The sequence below is a fragment of the Notamacropus eugenii genome, chromosome 5, assembly GCF_028372415.1.
Source record: "Notamacropus eugenii isolate mMacEug1 chromosome 5, mMacEug1.pri_v2, whole genome shotgun sequence".
Classification (NCBI taxonomy): domain Eukaryota; kingdom Metazoa; phylum Chordata; class Mammalia; order Diprotodontia; family Macropodidae; genus Notamacropus; species Notamacropus eugenii.
In genome coordinates this window covers 282,297,058-282,311,689 of record NC_092876.1, presented here as the reverse complement: position 1 = coordinate 282,311,689, position 14,632 = coordinate 282,297,058, and the positions used below count along the sequence as shown (strand labels likewise).

At 42.7% G+C, this 14,632-nt stretch overlaps 1 long non-coding RNA gene across 1 annotated transcript; it reads left to right on the top strand.

The window, feature by feature from the left end:
- The first annotated feature begins 8,405 nt into the window (after positions 1-8,405).
- Positions 8,406-13,820, top strand: LOC140506207 (uncharacterized). The gene is made up of 4 exons (XR_011967810.1): positions 8,406-8,470; positions 11,223-11,345; positions 12,457-12,533; positions 13,633-13,820. It is a non-coding gene; the product is annotated as an uncharacterized lncRNA (long non-coding RNA).
- The last annotated feature ends 812 nt before the right edge of the window (positions 13,821-14,632 follow it).

Below are 14,632 nucleotides of genomic sequence, written 5' to 3'. Positions count from 1 at the left end.
CTACTATTTTCCAATCTAACTGCTGCTTCTAGTGAGTACCTTCATGTAACCCAGAGGGTCTCTCAAAACACTGGACTCAGGGAAATTGATTCCCATATTCTAGAAGGTAGCATCCTTTAAAAGAAGAAGAGATTGAAGGCTGATTTCCCGAGGAAAACCCTTTGGCACTACATGCTACATATAGGTTCGTGGAGGAGTAAGAGTCAGCAGTTTTGCCCAGCTCACCTGAAATGCCTCCTCCACAACAACTTGAAAAAGGTACCAGGCCAATTCTGATCCAGAAAGCCAAGTAGAAGTCACAGTGACTCATTTTTCAAGTCCAGGGCAGCTTAAGGAGATAGGTAGACTTGCCCTCAATGGCGGTGGTGGGGAACATTCCAGCACCTAGGAATGGTAGGTGGGCAGCTAGGTGTGTGTGTGTGTGCGTGTGTGTGTATGTGTGTTTGTCCTTTATTGCCGAAGAAGATCATGCCATCAGAGAAGTGATGACATGACTTGTACTTGACTTTGTTTTGAGGGACAGAGGGCTGTGCAGGTCACCAGCCTCACTTCTCCTCCAGAGCCATCTGAATCCAGTGACCAGATATTCATCAGGATGACTGGAGATGACCCAGGATGAGGCAATTGGGGTTAAGTGATTTGCCCAAGGTCACCCAGCTAGTGAGTGTCAAGTATCTGAGGTGAGATTTGACCTGAGGGGGATACAAATACATGAAAAAAAAAAGGAGGCCTGGGCAGCTAGGTGGTGCAGTGGATAGAGCACCAGTGCAGGAGTCAAGAGGACCTGAGTTCAAATGTCACCTCAGACACTTGACACTCACTAACTGTGTGACCTTGGGCAAGTCACTTAACCCCAATTGCCTCATCCTGGATCATCTCCAGTCATCCTGATGAATATCTGGTCACTGGGTTCAGATGGCTCTGGAGGGAAAGTTAGGCTGGTGACCTGCACAGCCCTCCCTCCCTCCCTCAAAACAAAGTCAAGTGCAAGTCATGTCATCACATCTCATGGTCTTCTTCTGCAATGAAGGACAAACACATACAGAAATTGTAGGAAGGTTGAGACTGAATACCATAGCTGGAAACACCATGGCAGAAAGAGATTCCAGAGAATCCCTGAATCAGTGTTGGAAACAAGAACTGAAGCAGCTGGAAGCTCTGTCACCCATTACCCAGTTCTAGATCATAATTCTAAGCTGGAGAAAAGAGATTGAAAGCAAGTGAGACCATAGCTATGTATGTATGGAGCAAGAAATAAGTTCTAAAAACTTAGCGGAGCCCAAGGTGGGCATGGTGGAGGAGCGATTATATGAAAAGAAATATAAATATCTAAATATTAGAAAAAGATTAAATGCTCATGGCTAGGCTGAACCAATATCATAAAATAGCAATGTTACTTAAATTAGTTTTTTTTATTCAACGCCATACCAAAAATTAGAAATATAGAAAAATAATAACAAAGTTCATCTGGAGAAACAAAAAATCAAGAATATCAGAGGAATTAATGGGGAAAAATGGGGAAAAAGGAGGACCAGTAGTACTAGGTCTCAAACTGTACTTCAGAGTTGTAATCCTCAAAACAATTTGGTACTGGGTAAGAAATAGAAAGGTTGATCAGCAGAATAGATTAGGTATAAAATATGCATAAATAAATAAACACAGTAATAAAGTATTTGATAAACCCAAAGATCCCAGCTACAGGGGCAAAAACTCATTCTTTGACAAAAATTGAAAGTTTTTGCATACAAAAAACAACAAATCTAAAATTAGAAGAAAAGCAGAAAACTGGGAAACAAATCTTTGCAGCAAGTTTCTCTGATAAAGGTGTCACTTTCAAAATATGGAAGGCAACTGAGGCAAATTCACAAGAAAAAAAGTGAATTCCCAATTGATAGTCAAAGGATATAGGTAGTTGTTCATCTTTCAGTTTTGAAAAGAAACCATGACATTGTGATTGTCTTGATTTGTGTGAAATTGGGCTTAAGTGAGGCTGAGCTGCACAATGTCATCAGCCTCTCTCTTTCTTCCTGAATCATTGAACTCCAGTGGTAAGACAAAAGTCAGGATGCCTGGTGATGGTTTGGAATACAGTGGATGAGCTTGGCATCTTCCATATCTGACCAAGCTCTCACCACTCCAGAGGGCCTGTTTCAACTGCCCTCATGGTCTTTGGAACAAATTGTTCTTATCTGCCCATTCTCCTGGGAGAAGTCTTCACATGCTTGGGGTAGACATCTCCCTCACTCACCAATGGGTTTGAAGCCTATCAGTTACCTTCTACCTAATTTAACCCATCCACTGAGACAGTTTTACCCAGGTATGACCACCACACATGCTAACAACTTCTCAGAGTCACAGGTAAGAGTTGGGTAAAAAGTGAACACCAAGTTCACCACCAAGTGGATGAGCAGCCCTGAAAAGGGCTTAGCAAGCCTTCATACCAGAGGTACCATATCCTCCCTGAACATTCCATATGAGTAGGCAGTTTTCAGAAAAAGAAATCAAAGTTATCAATAGCTATATTAAAAAATACTCTAAATCTCTAGTAACTAAAGAAATGTAAATTAAAACAACTCTGAGGTACCACCTCACACCCATTGGATTGACTAAGATGACAAAAAAACAAAAAGGAAAATGGCAATTGCTGGAAGGGATTTAGAAAAACAGGTACACGAATGTCACTTAACCTCTTTGCCTCAGTTTCCCCATCTGTAAAATGGGGGTGATAATAGTATCTGTCTCCCCAGGCTATTGTGAAGATCAAATAAGATAATAATTGTAAAACAGTTAACACAGTGCTGGACACACAGTAAACCTATATAAATGTTAGCTGTTAATTTTATTATTAAGGCACTGTTGTTAAAGCTGTGAACTAGCCATTTGGAACTATGTCCCAAAGACATTGTTGAATTATGAATCCTCCTTCAACCAGGTATCTGAAAGTTATTTCCTGCCATTCTCCTCTAGCTTCTTAATGATGTGTTAGGTCAACTATTCATTTGGACCTCATTATACTATATGGCATAACTGTTGATCTGAATCTATTTTCTGCCAATCAACTTTCCAACTTTCCCAGTTCTCACTAACCACTTTTTCCAAGATTTGCTAAAAAGTGGTAAGCACCCCAGAAATTCCTTGGGATATACATTCAAATTGATAGAATCCCATTGGAGTAATGAAAACTATCTCTACCTTATCTTCATCAGCCATGAGGACCTGACAGCATCCAGGGCTGAAAACTGCTATTTGATCAGCAGACCATAACAGGGCGTTTTGAACTTTCCTCATCATGATGAGGTCATGCCAAGTCCTGGTCTCATTTACAATAGTTACCACCTTGGAAAACCAGGAGAGCCTAGAGCTGAGGAGATACTGAGGCGGGAGGTCGTAGGAGCAAGGAAATATAGTATAGGAAGCACGTATGTATGTGGAAGGGGACCCAAGGGGAAGGAGGTGACACCCAAGCAGGACGTTGCACTTTAGGACATTGGGGGTGACAGAGCAGGAAACACAAGATACTGAATTCTACTCACCCCAGAACTAGTTTTTAGTATGGAGGAAGTTTGTATATGAACGATGTGACTGACAGAGGTATAGATATATTTATTTTGGGTAAAAGAACCTCCTTCTAGGGATAGCTTTGGTATTTTTCCCTAGACAATTTGCTCTGACTTGAGTCAGATAACCTGACTTCAAATCTAGACTCTGCCAGTTATCATCTACCCATGGGCAGCAAGGTTGCACAGTGGATAGAGCAGGAAGTGGAATCAGAAAGACCTGAATTCAGATGTGACCATAGACACTTACTAGCTGTGGGACCCTGGGCAAGTCCCTTCACCTTGCTTGCCTCATTCCTCATTTATAAAATGAGCTGGAGAAGGAAATGGTAAACCGCTCCAGTATCTTTGACAAGAAAACCCCAAATGAGGTCACAAAGAGTAGGACAAGACTAAAATGACTGACCCTCAGCAAGTCACTTCACTTCAACTCAATACACATTTATTAAGTGCTTACTACATGCCAGGCACTGTGCTAAGTGCTGGAGACACAGAAAGAGGAAAAAGGCCCTCAAGGAGCTAACAAGGAAACTTTACATAGGAAAAAGGGAAACAGAGAGAAAGCAACGGAATTGAATTGGGTTAAGGAAGACTTTCTGTTGAAGGTGGGATTTTAGTTGGGACTAAAAGAAGCCAGGAAAGTCAGCGGTCAGAGCAGAGGAAGGAGTGTCCCAGGCATGGCAACAGCCAGAGAAAATGCCCAGAGCCAAGAGATAGTGTCTTTTTTGTGGATGATCAGCCAGCAGGCCAGTGTCACTGGCCAATGCATGTTGGGGAGTGAGGTATAGAAGTCTGGAGAGGGCTAAGTTCTGAAGATCTTTGAATGCCAAACAGCATTTTGTATTTGATCCTGGAGGCAATAGGAAGCTACTGGAGTTCATTGGGGATGGTTGGGAGTGGGGTGGCGGGAATATGATCAGACCTTTGTTTTAGGAAAATCACTTTAGTGGCTGAATGGAGAATGGTTTGGAACAATTTAAGATATTGTGCCTCCCAGGTATATTTATATTAGGGACTTCTGTCTGTTTAACTACTTGTCTACTAAAATGTCTTAATTTAAAGGAATGCATTTACAGATGCCATGATGCCTGTGTGAGGTGAGACGTGTTAAGCCAGGGTCCCTTGTCTTGTACCCCTCAGATTTATATAACCCAAGCAATTGTCTAAACACATAAGACTGGCCCAGTCTAAAAGGAAGAGTGCAGCCTGGCCTAGTCTGTGTTCTGAATTTCATTGTTCCCTCTTAATCCACCCAAACCAGACCATTTGCTAACCTTCATTTTCCTGTGCCTTTCACTCCATCTTCTCCATTCCCCCTCCAATTGTCTTTAAGTAAGGAAATGACATTGTTTGCATTCCTCTGCTTTTCAAGGTAAAGAAAAAATATAGCTAAAAATCAAATTATGGCAGGAAAAAATGGGTAGAAACATCTAGAAAACTCAGATGAAAAACTAGACACAAAGTTCAACTGCTCCCTTGTGAAAAGTCTAGGAAAAATAACTTTGATTTTCTGAACCTGTGGCCCCTGAGGCAGAAAGGTCAGAGGATCATGGCTCTGGACCAGGAAGGGAACTTACTGTCTAGTACAAACTCTTCATTTTGCAGATGAGCAAACTAAGATCTAGGGAGGTGATTAAATAAGTGGCCCATGGTTGCAAAATCTAGGCACTCTGACTGCAAATTCAGCATGTTCCCTTGAATCACAATGAAGGTTTAATGGGTCCTTTCCAGAGACAGCAGAAAAATGCGTAACTCCAATATCAGAGACTTTCAAGATGGGAAGAACCTGGGGCACATTCTGGGGGTGCTGTTCATATCTCTGGCTTATGATAACCTCATTTTAGCAAATCTGGGAAAATCCCTACCTGACTCCACCTGGCAAATTGACGCCAACTACCTTTGCCAGCATGTAGCTCTCCTCACAAAAGGAGAGTATAAGTTTTATTGGAAGTTCAGGGAACACAAAACAGGAACCTCAGAAAACAAATAGTAAATGTCCCCCAAAGATCAAGATAAGCTCCTGGTGACTTTCATTTCTAAATATGCAGGCTCCCCTCCAGCCATCCTTCCCTTGGCTATGGTCTCTGGTGCTTCTGCTTGCTTATTGAGCTGCGTGCAAAGTTACTGTTCTTAGACTGGAACCATGGTGCAGTTGAACTTGGATGCTAGTTTTTCAGCTGAATGTTCCGGATATTTTAGACTAATTTTTTTTTCAGCTCAATTTGATTTGAAGCTGTATTGTTCCCTGCAAGGTGCCAACTCCATTTCTTAGTTCTTAAGGAAGGTGTTTCAGGTGTTGATTTGTCTTATAGGTCTTTCTGCAGTTCCCAGTTACTCCCAGCAGGTGTCATCAGGTAAGCCATGGCTTTCTCTTTCCATCCAGGCTCCTTCTGCAGTTTCCAGTTACTCCCAGCAGGTGTCACCAGGTGGTCATGGCTTTCTCATTCCATCCAGGTTCCTTCTGCAGTTTCCAGTTACTCCCAGCAGGTGTCACCAGGTAGTCATGGCTTTCTCATTCCATCCTGGCTCCTGCAGTTCCCAGTTGCTCTCAAAAGGTGTGGCTCACCCTTCCTGATCCCCATTGTCTTGAGACAAAACTTTACCTGCCCTTGGGTGGCAAAGGGAATGACCTCTGCTGTTCTCCTTGTCTGACTGTAAACACAGTTCTCCTACTGCAGCAATGTGGTTCCAGACCAGGGCTTTTCTCTGACGGGGGCTGCTTATTTTATTTTATTTTAGCCACAGTTACTACCAGCCCACAACAGCTCACCAAGAACAGTGTCTCCTACTCTTCTCCATGTTCAGGCTAACCCCCACCCCCATGAGAGATTCTAACTTTACAACCAGAAAACCATTAAAAAAGAATGTTGCAAAATTAAAAAGAAAAAGCATGTAGATGTGAAAAGACACTCTGTCCCCACCCTTCAATCTTTGCAAACAGGGATGCGACGTGCCTTTGGAACGTGGCACATATCGTCAGATTTCTTTAAAACTGCATTGATAGGTTTTGCTCTGTCTTTTTCTTTTTTCTTTCTTTAAAAACATTGTTTGTTACATGAGATGAGACTTTCTAGGAGAGGAGAAGGAGAGGGATAGATACAAGGGAGAATGTAGGTAATGTAAAAATAAATGATATAGAGCAGCTAGGTGACCCAGCAAATAGAACACTGGTCTTGGAATCAGGAAGACTCATCTTCATGAGTTCAAATCCAGACTCAGACACTTAGGAGCAGTATGACCCTGGGCAAGTCATTTAACACTATTTGTCTCAGTTTCCTCATCTGTAAAATGAGCCGGAGAAGGAAAAGGCAAACCACTCCAGTATCTTTGCTGAGAAAACCCACCAAATAGGGTCATGTTGGATCAGACACAACTGAACCACAAAAACAAAAGATATCAATTTTAAAAGAGAAATGAGAGTTTGGGATATAATGTCCATAAAGCTTGACATCCTTTCCTCCTGGGACACCTGGCAGGTGTATTTTCCACCCCAGAGAATAGTCCTTACTTTTTGAAGAGCTAAGAAAGTATCTTAATTGCTCCCCAGTTAACTCTCTTTGACAGGTGAGTGAGATTATTGGAACCACTCCACGCTGTCAACAATCTGAATGGGAGGAGGCCAGGGGAACCAGGCACCCTCCCAACACCTCCTCCACTGGTAAACAAGCCAGCCCAAGAGACTATTATGTCACTAAGGGAGTCAAGCTGTCCCAAGAGCAAAGAAGGTGAAGCCAGATTTCAATTATCCATGCTTGCGGGGAGCAGAGAAAGCACAGAGGATTGAAATCTGTAATTAATGTCCAAATTTAATTTAATGGATTGTTTCAGCTTTCTCCCCAACCAAACCTTTTGCAAGAGAAGCCAGCAAGAATGACTGAGAGGAATCTGACTTTGGGAGCTGTTCCTTTACCCCAATTTTGCCCAGGTGGAGGTGATTATTAGCCAAGGAGTAATGGTCATAGCATAATGGGAATGAGTTCTGGATCCAGAGTCAGAGGATTGACTTTGAACCTGTCTCTGCTACTTAGGATAGGAATGACTTTAGGCAAATCACATACTCTCTCTAGGCCTCAGTTTCCACATATAAATTGGTTGAACAAGAGATCTTGGAGCTCAAAATCAATGAGCCAATGAGTGAAAAAGAGAAAAGAGGTGTTTAATTCCCAAACTGGATAATAACAAACCCCAGGGAAATTAAGAATTAGCTGTTTCTAATAATGAGATTAAAACATTGATTCCTTTTAAACTTTTTTTAAAGCTCCAGATGAACTAAGCTGCTGGGGTAATGGGAAGTCATCAATTACTTTACATCTACTTTTTCATCACCCTAGCCTAAGGGTGGGAAACCTGTGACCTCGAGGCCACATGTGGCCCTCTAGGTCCTCAAGTAGGACCCTTTAGTGAATCCAAACTTCACAGAAATTTTCGAAATTTGCTCAAGGCTTTTCAATTCTGCCCAACTCTCCCTGAGCCCGATTTTCTCCTCAGGGTCTTCTCCTTCCTTCCCCTATCAAAACTTAACTGCTCTGTGTCCCACTGCTTCATGGGGAAAAAAAAATCAGTTCTTTATTTCAGTTATTACAAGCTCCTCTGACCATAGAGAAGGGCCATTTATCGTTCTTATGAAACATCAGACTATCCCAATCTTACTACATTAATAGTTACTTTATTGTATTTGATTATTTCAATTCTTTTCCCTTTACATGAGTTGTGTAAAGAGCTTGGAGCACAGTGGGACAGACTAACAGGGAAGAGGGATATACAGGTGTATTACATCATAGAAGATTTCCTCATTATCTCCTACCACGTGGGGACAGCTGCAAAGGGAAATAAATATTTGTAATTCTTAGGAGACTGTTTAGAAGGAGGTTGGTTGTACATCCTTTAATGGTTTGGGAGCTATGGAGTCTATGGTATGGGAGAGGTCAGAGATTGTGAGTGTGTGTGTGTGTGTGTGTTTTGGATGTGTATTCAAGTAAATGAGAAAGAGTAATGTGTTCTGGGAACGTCTGCCCAAAATTAGAGACTGAAAGGCAATGTGGATGACTGAGTAGGGTGCTTATGAGTCTGGCAGTACATTGTGACTTGGTACAAGAGCAGGAGAGAGAATCAATAGTACAGGGTTCGGTCTGTGTCTGGTTGCTGATGCCTCCTTCCCAGTATGGAGTGAGCTATGATGAAAAGCTGCTAAGATTAGATTCTTTTGTCTGAAGCACTCACTCTTGAGCCTGGGCCTCAAAGTTGCCTAAGCTGCTTGTCTTGCTTTCCAATTTTACATCAGGTATTCTTAACCAGTGGGACCATCCACCCCCAAGGGGTCTATGGATAGATTTTGTGAGTCTGGATGGGAGGGGGGAAAGAATCTTTATTTTCAGAAACCTCTAATTGAAATTTAACATTCTCTTCAATTATTTAAAAACATTATTCTGAGAATAGGTCTACGGACTTCATCAGTCAAAGGGGTCCTTGATATGAAAAAGGTTAAGAAACCCTATTTTACACAAAATCAATCCCAGAATATGGAGGGGGTTGTGGTCTGTATACGTGGATGGAATTCCCACACCAAAGAAGTCATACAGCATGTAAGCATATGTATGGGAGGCTTTCATTACTCATCTTCAATTTCTCTAAATGTATAGTCTGATAAAATGGGTTTTGTTCTATTCCTCACTCAGGATATTGCTACATTTCCTCTTCCATGTCCGGGCCTATGCACAGGCTATCACCACCCATCTAGAATTCTCTGCCTCCTAACCTAGCTCCTTCCAAGAGCTCAAATGCCGTAAAAAAAACCAGGAACCCCCCAGCTGTTATTACATCCCACCATGACTGTATTTATTTGTGTATACTTACGTATGAGTGTCTCCTCCAATTAGTATAGAAACTCATTGAGGATTGAGACTTTCTGTCTTTTTCTCTGAGAGCCTTGGAAGTTGTCCAACACGTAGAAGGTGCTGAATGGATGCCTGTTGAACTGGATTTTAAAAGTTTGAAACTCCACTTCCCAGCATGTCATCCCTTCATTTTGGTCAGCTGCTCACTGACTTAGAGTATCATTCTGAGAGTTGTGAGTGTTGTACTCAGGCAACCCCAGCTGAACCTTCAATGTGTACAGACAAGATTTCACCTGTCAAGTGTTGCCTCAGTCAAGAATCCTTCAATAAGCCAGGCTCTTGGGTGAGAACGAGTCAGTCAGCAAGTATGTACAGATTTCCATACACTTAATGTCCTTGAGCTAGTTGTAGGTAGAGTAGAAGAGCTTGGTTTCAGAGTACCCAAGTTCCCCTGGTCCTCTCTCCTTCTCTCTTTACTTTCTTTGTGCCATTTCCCAGGTCTCTAGCATTTCTGTATTGGCTTTTGGTTTCCCAGAGTCCCCTGGGCACTGCAGCATCCCAACTACACCTGCTCTCTTCCAACAGTGACCACATTTGACCCTCTTTCTCCACCTTCTCCCTAATAAAATTCATCTTTTGAATGCTTTCCTTATGGAAGGTGCAGGTTGCTCTCTTGGAAAGAATCTCACACATTCATTCTCCCTAGAGGTAACCCACTGAATTGCTTCTGCCAAAGGACTGGCATTTGAACTCACAATAATTTCTCACTCTCTCAAGGGAACAATCCTCTAATGGCAGAATTTCAGACATAAGGGATAAACTTGTGAGGAAAATAGAATACTTGATTATTTGGTAGTGGTAGCTTCATCTGTGCCCTTTCATGGCCTAGACAATGGGTGAGGAACCTGTGGCCTCAAGGCCACATGTGGTCTGTCCTTGGGTGTGACCTTTTGACTGAGTCCAAGTTTTACAGAACAAATCCTTTTATTAAGGGGATTTGTCCTGTGAAGTTTGGATTCAGTTAATGGGCTGCACTTGAGAACCTAGAGGGTTACACGTGACCTCAAGCTCACAGGTTTCCCACCCCTGGCTTAGACCATCTTGGAAAGGTGGTGTGATATGAAGGATATTCTGCTGAGTTTGGGAACATTTGAACTCAAATTCTGCCCCTATGAATTGAGTGACCACTGGCAAGTCCAAACCTCCCTGCGACTCAGTTTCCTCAGCAGTAAAATGGAGGTGCTCCTACCTCATAGGTTGGTGAAACTCAAATGAGATTGTCTAAAGTGCTTGGTGAAATCTTAAAGTGTTATATGAATGTCAGCTGTTAGGACTGAGGCAGATAGATGGGGCATAATGAATAAAAAGATAGCTTCTTTGTCAGGTAGATCTGAGTTCAAATCCCCACTAGTAGTGGGATCCTGGGCAAGTCACTTAATTTTTTAGTACCCCAGTTAACTCCCTAGGATGAGTTATAAAGGAGGTGCTGCTTTGTTTTGGTAAAGAGAAGATCCTCCTTCCCTATGCCCATGAAATCACTGATCTGGTTGGGGAAAAAAAGGTCAAATGAGGCCTGAGGCTTCATTTCCCAATTTATGACCAAACCCTGGAAGTGGAAAAGAAGAGTTGAGGGGATATTTGAGGTTCTCTTGCTGCCCTGCTGCCAAATTCAGTGTTGCCTCTGCTCTTCCACTATTCTTTTTTAATTATAAAACAATAATAGCTAGCATTTGTATAAGCACCGTAAGATTTGTGAATATCTTTAACAATGTTATCTCATTTGAGGCTACTAACTAAGGAGGTACTTACTGTGGCTATCCCCATTTTGCAGAAGAAACGGAGACTGAGAGAGGTTAAGTGATTTTCTCTGGCACCACACAGCAAAGTAAAACATCTGAGGCAGGATTTGAACTTGGATCTTCCTGATACCAGGATCTGTGACTGCCTCAGTGAGGTAAATCTCATTTTCAGGTCTATCCTCTGTTCCTCTCTTTTTTCAACCTGAGATATTCTAGGCCAATGAGGCAATGCACCTTCACCTTCCCTTCCCCCCACTCTCCCCTTCCCAGCCCCATGTAACCATTCACATCCACATTCATCGGTAGCCAAAAGCATTTGATCTGGCCCTGATGGCGGGCAACATCTCCATGGGAAGGAGGGTTCAGGTTTCAGGGCTCTGTTCTCACATCAAGCCAGGGAGAGAGGGGGAAGCAACACAGCTGTGAGTCATTAACAAATAATCAAAGGGCAGCATTTAAGAAGGGACAGGTCAGGAAAGGAACCTTCTTTGGGCTTGTGGGAAAATCACATTCCATTGCAAAGAAAGACCCAAGAACATTTGAAGAACCAGCTGAGCAGGAGCCCTTGGTGGGAGCTCAGCAAATGCTGACCAGGCATACTTATAATAACTAGATATTTGTTAAACAGGTCAGATGAAAATCTAGCATCTTCCCAACAAACAAAAACATCACCACTCACTGGTGCATTAAAACTGAAGGGGGAGCCAGAAGGAGGCTAGATTTCTCAGATCCATGCTGTAACCTGGGAACTGGTTCCTCCAAGCCAGCATCTTATGGGACTGAAAGCCTAAAAAGTACTTCACCTCTTTCTTGCCTGATACAATTCTATCTCCACTTTGATTAAGACAAAGGAGGCCTGTACCAGGCTCCCCCTGCCCAGATTGCCTGGTACCCACCATCTTTTAAGAGCAAGGGAAATTCCTGTAAAGATCTGACTGAACAGCAGACCTGGAAGTGGGGGAAGGACTGATCTGTGTGGGGGGCAGGGAGCAGATCTGGATTCAATCCTAGAGTGGCCACCTAGGCAGAGAGGGCAGGAACTGGGGCCCCAAGTTGGAATTCTATAAGGGGCCTGGTCAGAATCAGAACCGTAGGCTTGAGAGAGGAAAGGGACATTAGGGGGCATTATGTTAACCCCCCTCTTTTTATAGACAAGGAAAGTGAGGCCCAGATATGTTAAGCAATAGCTCAAGGTCAAGCAGGTAATAATTTACGGTTCTGGCCCTCTGGTTACAAATACAGCAGATTTCTTTTGTGTTTTCCTAGGCGATCTGTGAGTGTACACACCTGGGAGGAATCTGCCTTCCTGTCGATTTTTTTCCCACAGCTTTATCTTATTGAAGGCAAGTATCTTTCTCTTAGCTATGGCCTTGTCTGAAACAGGGTTCTTAACCTGGGATTCATGAACTTGTTTTTAAAAATATTTTAATAATGATTTCAATAGAATTAGTTTCCTTTGCATGTAACTTATTTTATGCATTTTTATTTTTAAATTTTATTTAATAAATAATAATATTGATAATTTAACATTTAATGTATTTTAAAAATTAAAGTATTTTATGCATTTTTAAACATTCTGAGATGGGGTTTACAGGTTTTACCTGACTGTCAAGCAGGTCCACAATGACGAAAAGGTTAAGAACACTTGTTTTGAAAGGACAGTGTTGCTAAAATAGCCAACCACAAATTCCCAGGCTTGAGCTTGACTGAAACTGACCGTGGGTGGCTCTGAGTCTAGTGGCCCTCTGTGGGGGAAGTGGAGGAGGAGGAGCAGCAGCGGAGGGCAAGGAATTCAGCACTGGAGTAACAGGCTTCCTGGCTGACGTGGCCCTTGACCTTCTGTCATTACTGAATCCTCTGGCTCCCTACTGGAAAAATGGCGATAATGACCCCCAGCTACTTGGGGCTATTTGACTGATTCTTTTTGGCTAAGTGGTTGGCGATCCTGGGATGAAATCAGTCTAAAGCAGTTTGATAAGCAAGTATAAGAAGAAAACATGGTCTAGAACAGAGGCCACATGTGGCCTTCTAGGTCCTCGGGTACAGCCTGATTGAGTCTAGGTTTTACTAAACAAGTCCTGTTATTCAGGGGATTTGTTCTGGGAAGTCTGGATTTAGTCAAAGAGCTGTATTTGAGGACCTAGGGGGTCACACGTGGCCTAGAGGCCCCAGGTTCCCCACCCCTGGTCTAGTAGGGAGAGCAATCCATAGGCTACAGTCAGGAGATAGCGACATGACAAGCCAGCTTCAAAGTTTGGAGGGAAAATCATTTATTTTCTCTAAGCCTTTGCTCCCATTTGGCCATAACATACCTTTCCAGTCTGATCTCCTCCTCTGCTCCCCAACCTTCCCTGCTAGAGCCAGGCAGATGAGTCCGCTTTTATATAGATATTGTCCATTCTGACATTACTGTCCCTTTCTTCTCCACTTGTATTATTTAAGGCTTGGCACCAAGGAAGATGGCTGGAGGAGGAATCTGCTAGTCTTAGGTGGGTCTAGGACCCAGGAACTGGTAGACAGCAACAGAAGCCTGGACTCAAAAGATACCATCTGGATGAGCCAAAGAATTGGGAAAGACATGGAAAATAAAAATTGCTGTACTCAGCCTGAATTTTAGCAAGTTGTTAAAACAGATTTGCGTATTATGTTCATGCTCCCTTCTGTTTTTTACAGGGGGAGGGAAGTGGTTCAACAAATGTGTATTAAATGTCTGGCATCTTTCAGCCCATGACCTTTCTGGCCACAATTATCAGAAGACCCTGCCCCTACTCTGTCTTCTTTCATCTCACAAGTGAGAAAGATAAAGGAAGCTAAGAGAGGAAGTCCCTAAATCTATGCCTTGTGCTATCTGGGATAATAAGCATCCTCAATGACGTGACCCTTCTGACCACCAATCCCACCAGTTTCCTTTACCTCCTGACCTTAGCTAGAAGAAACCCTCAAAACCATCAAGGTCAATCTCATCACTTTATAGGTGAGGAAATATAGGCACCAAGATTTTAAGTGACTTGTCCAGGGTCACATAGTAAATGTCCCTGATTCTAAGCATATAGTCATCTACTATAACATGCTACTTCTCCAAAACACACCTTGACCTGAATGTGATTCTCCTGTCTTATGGCCAGTAAATACCTACCTCTGCTCCCCTAGTCCCTCTGGTTCAAAATCATTTACTGAGGCAAAAGTCCCAGTCCTTTGCCATTTCTCTCTATACTGTTATACCTCTCAGGTTCACCGTTATTCCTCAGTCACTAGCCTTCTTTGCTATGTTTTCACCTTGTGTTCCGTTCACCATAGTTTTCTTTGTTTCTTGTTTTTTTCCATCTCTTGGTGTAAACTGAGACCTGATATCTTGGCGCTCGCCTCAGTACTAAGTTCTTCTTTCATGAGCTCCCTCCTTGACCCCCAATCAACTTCCTCAGCTTCTATGACCACTCCACTT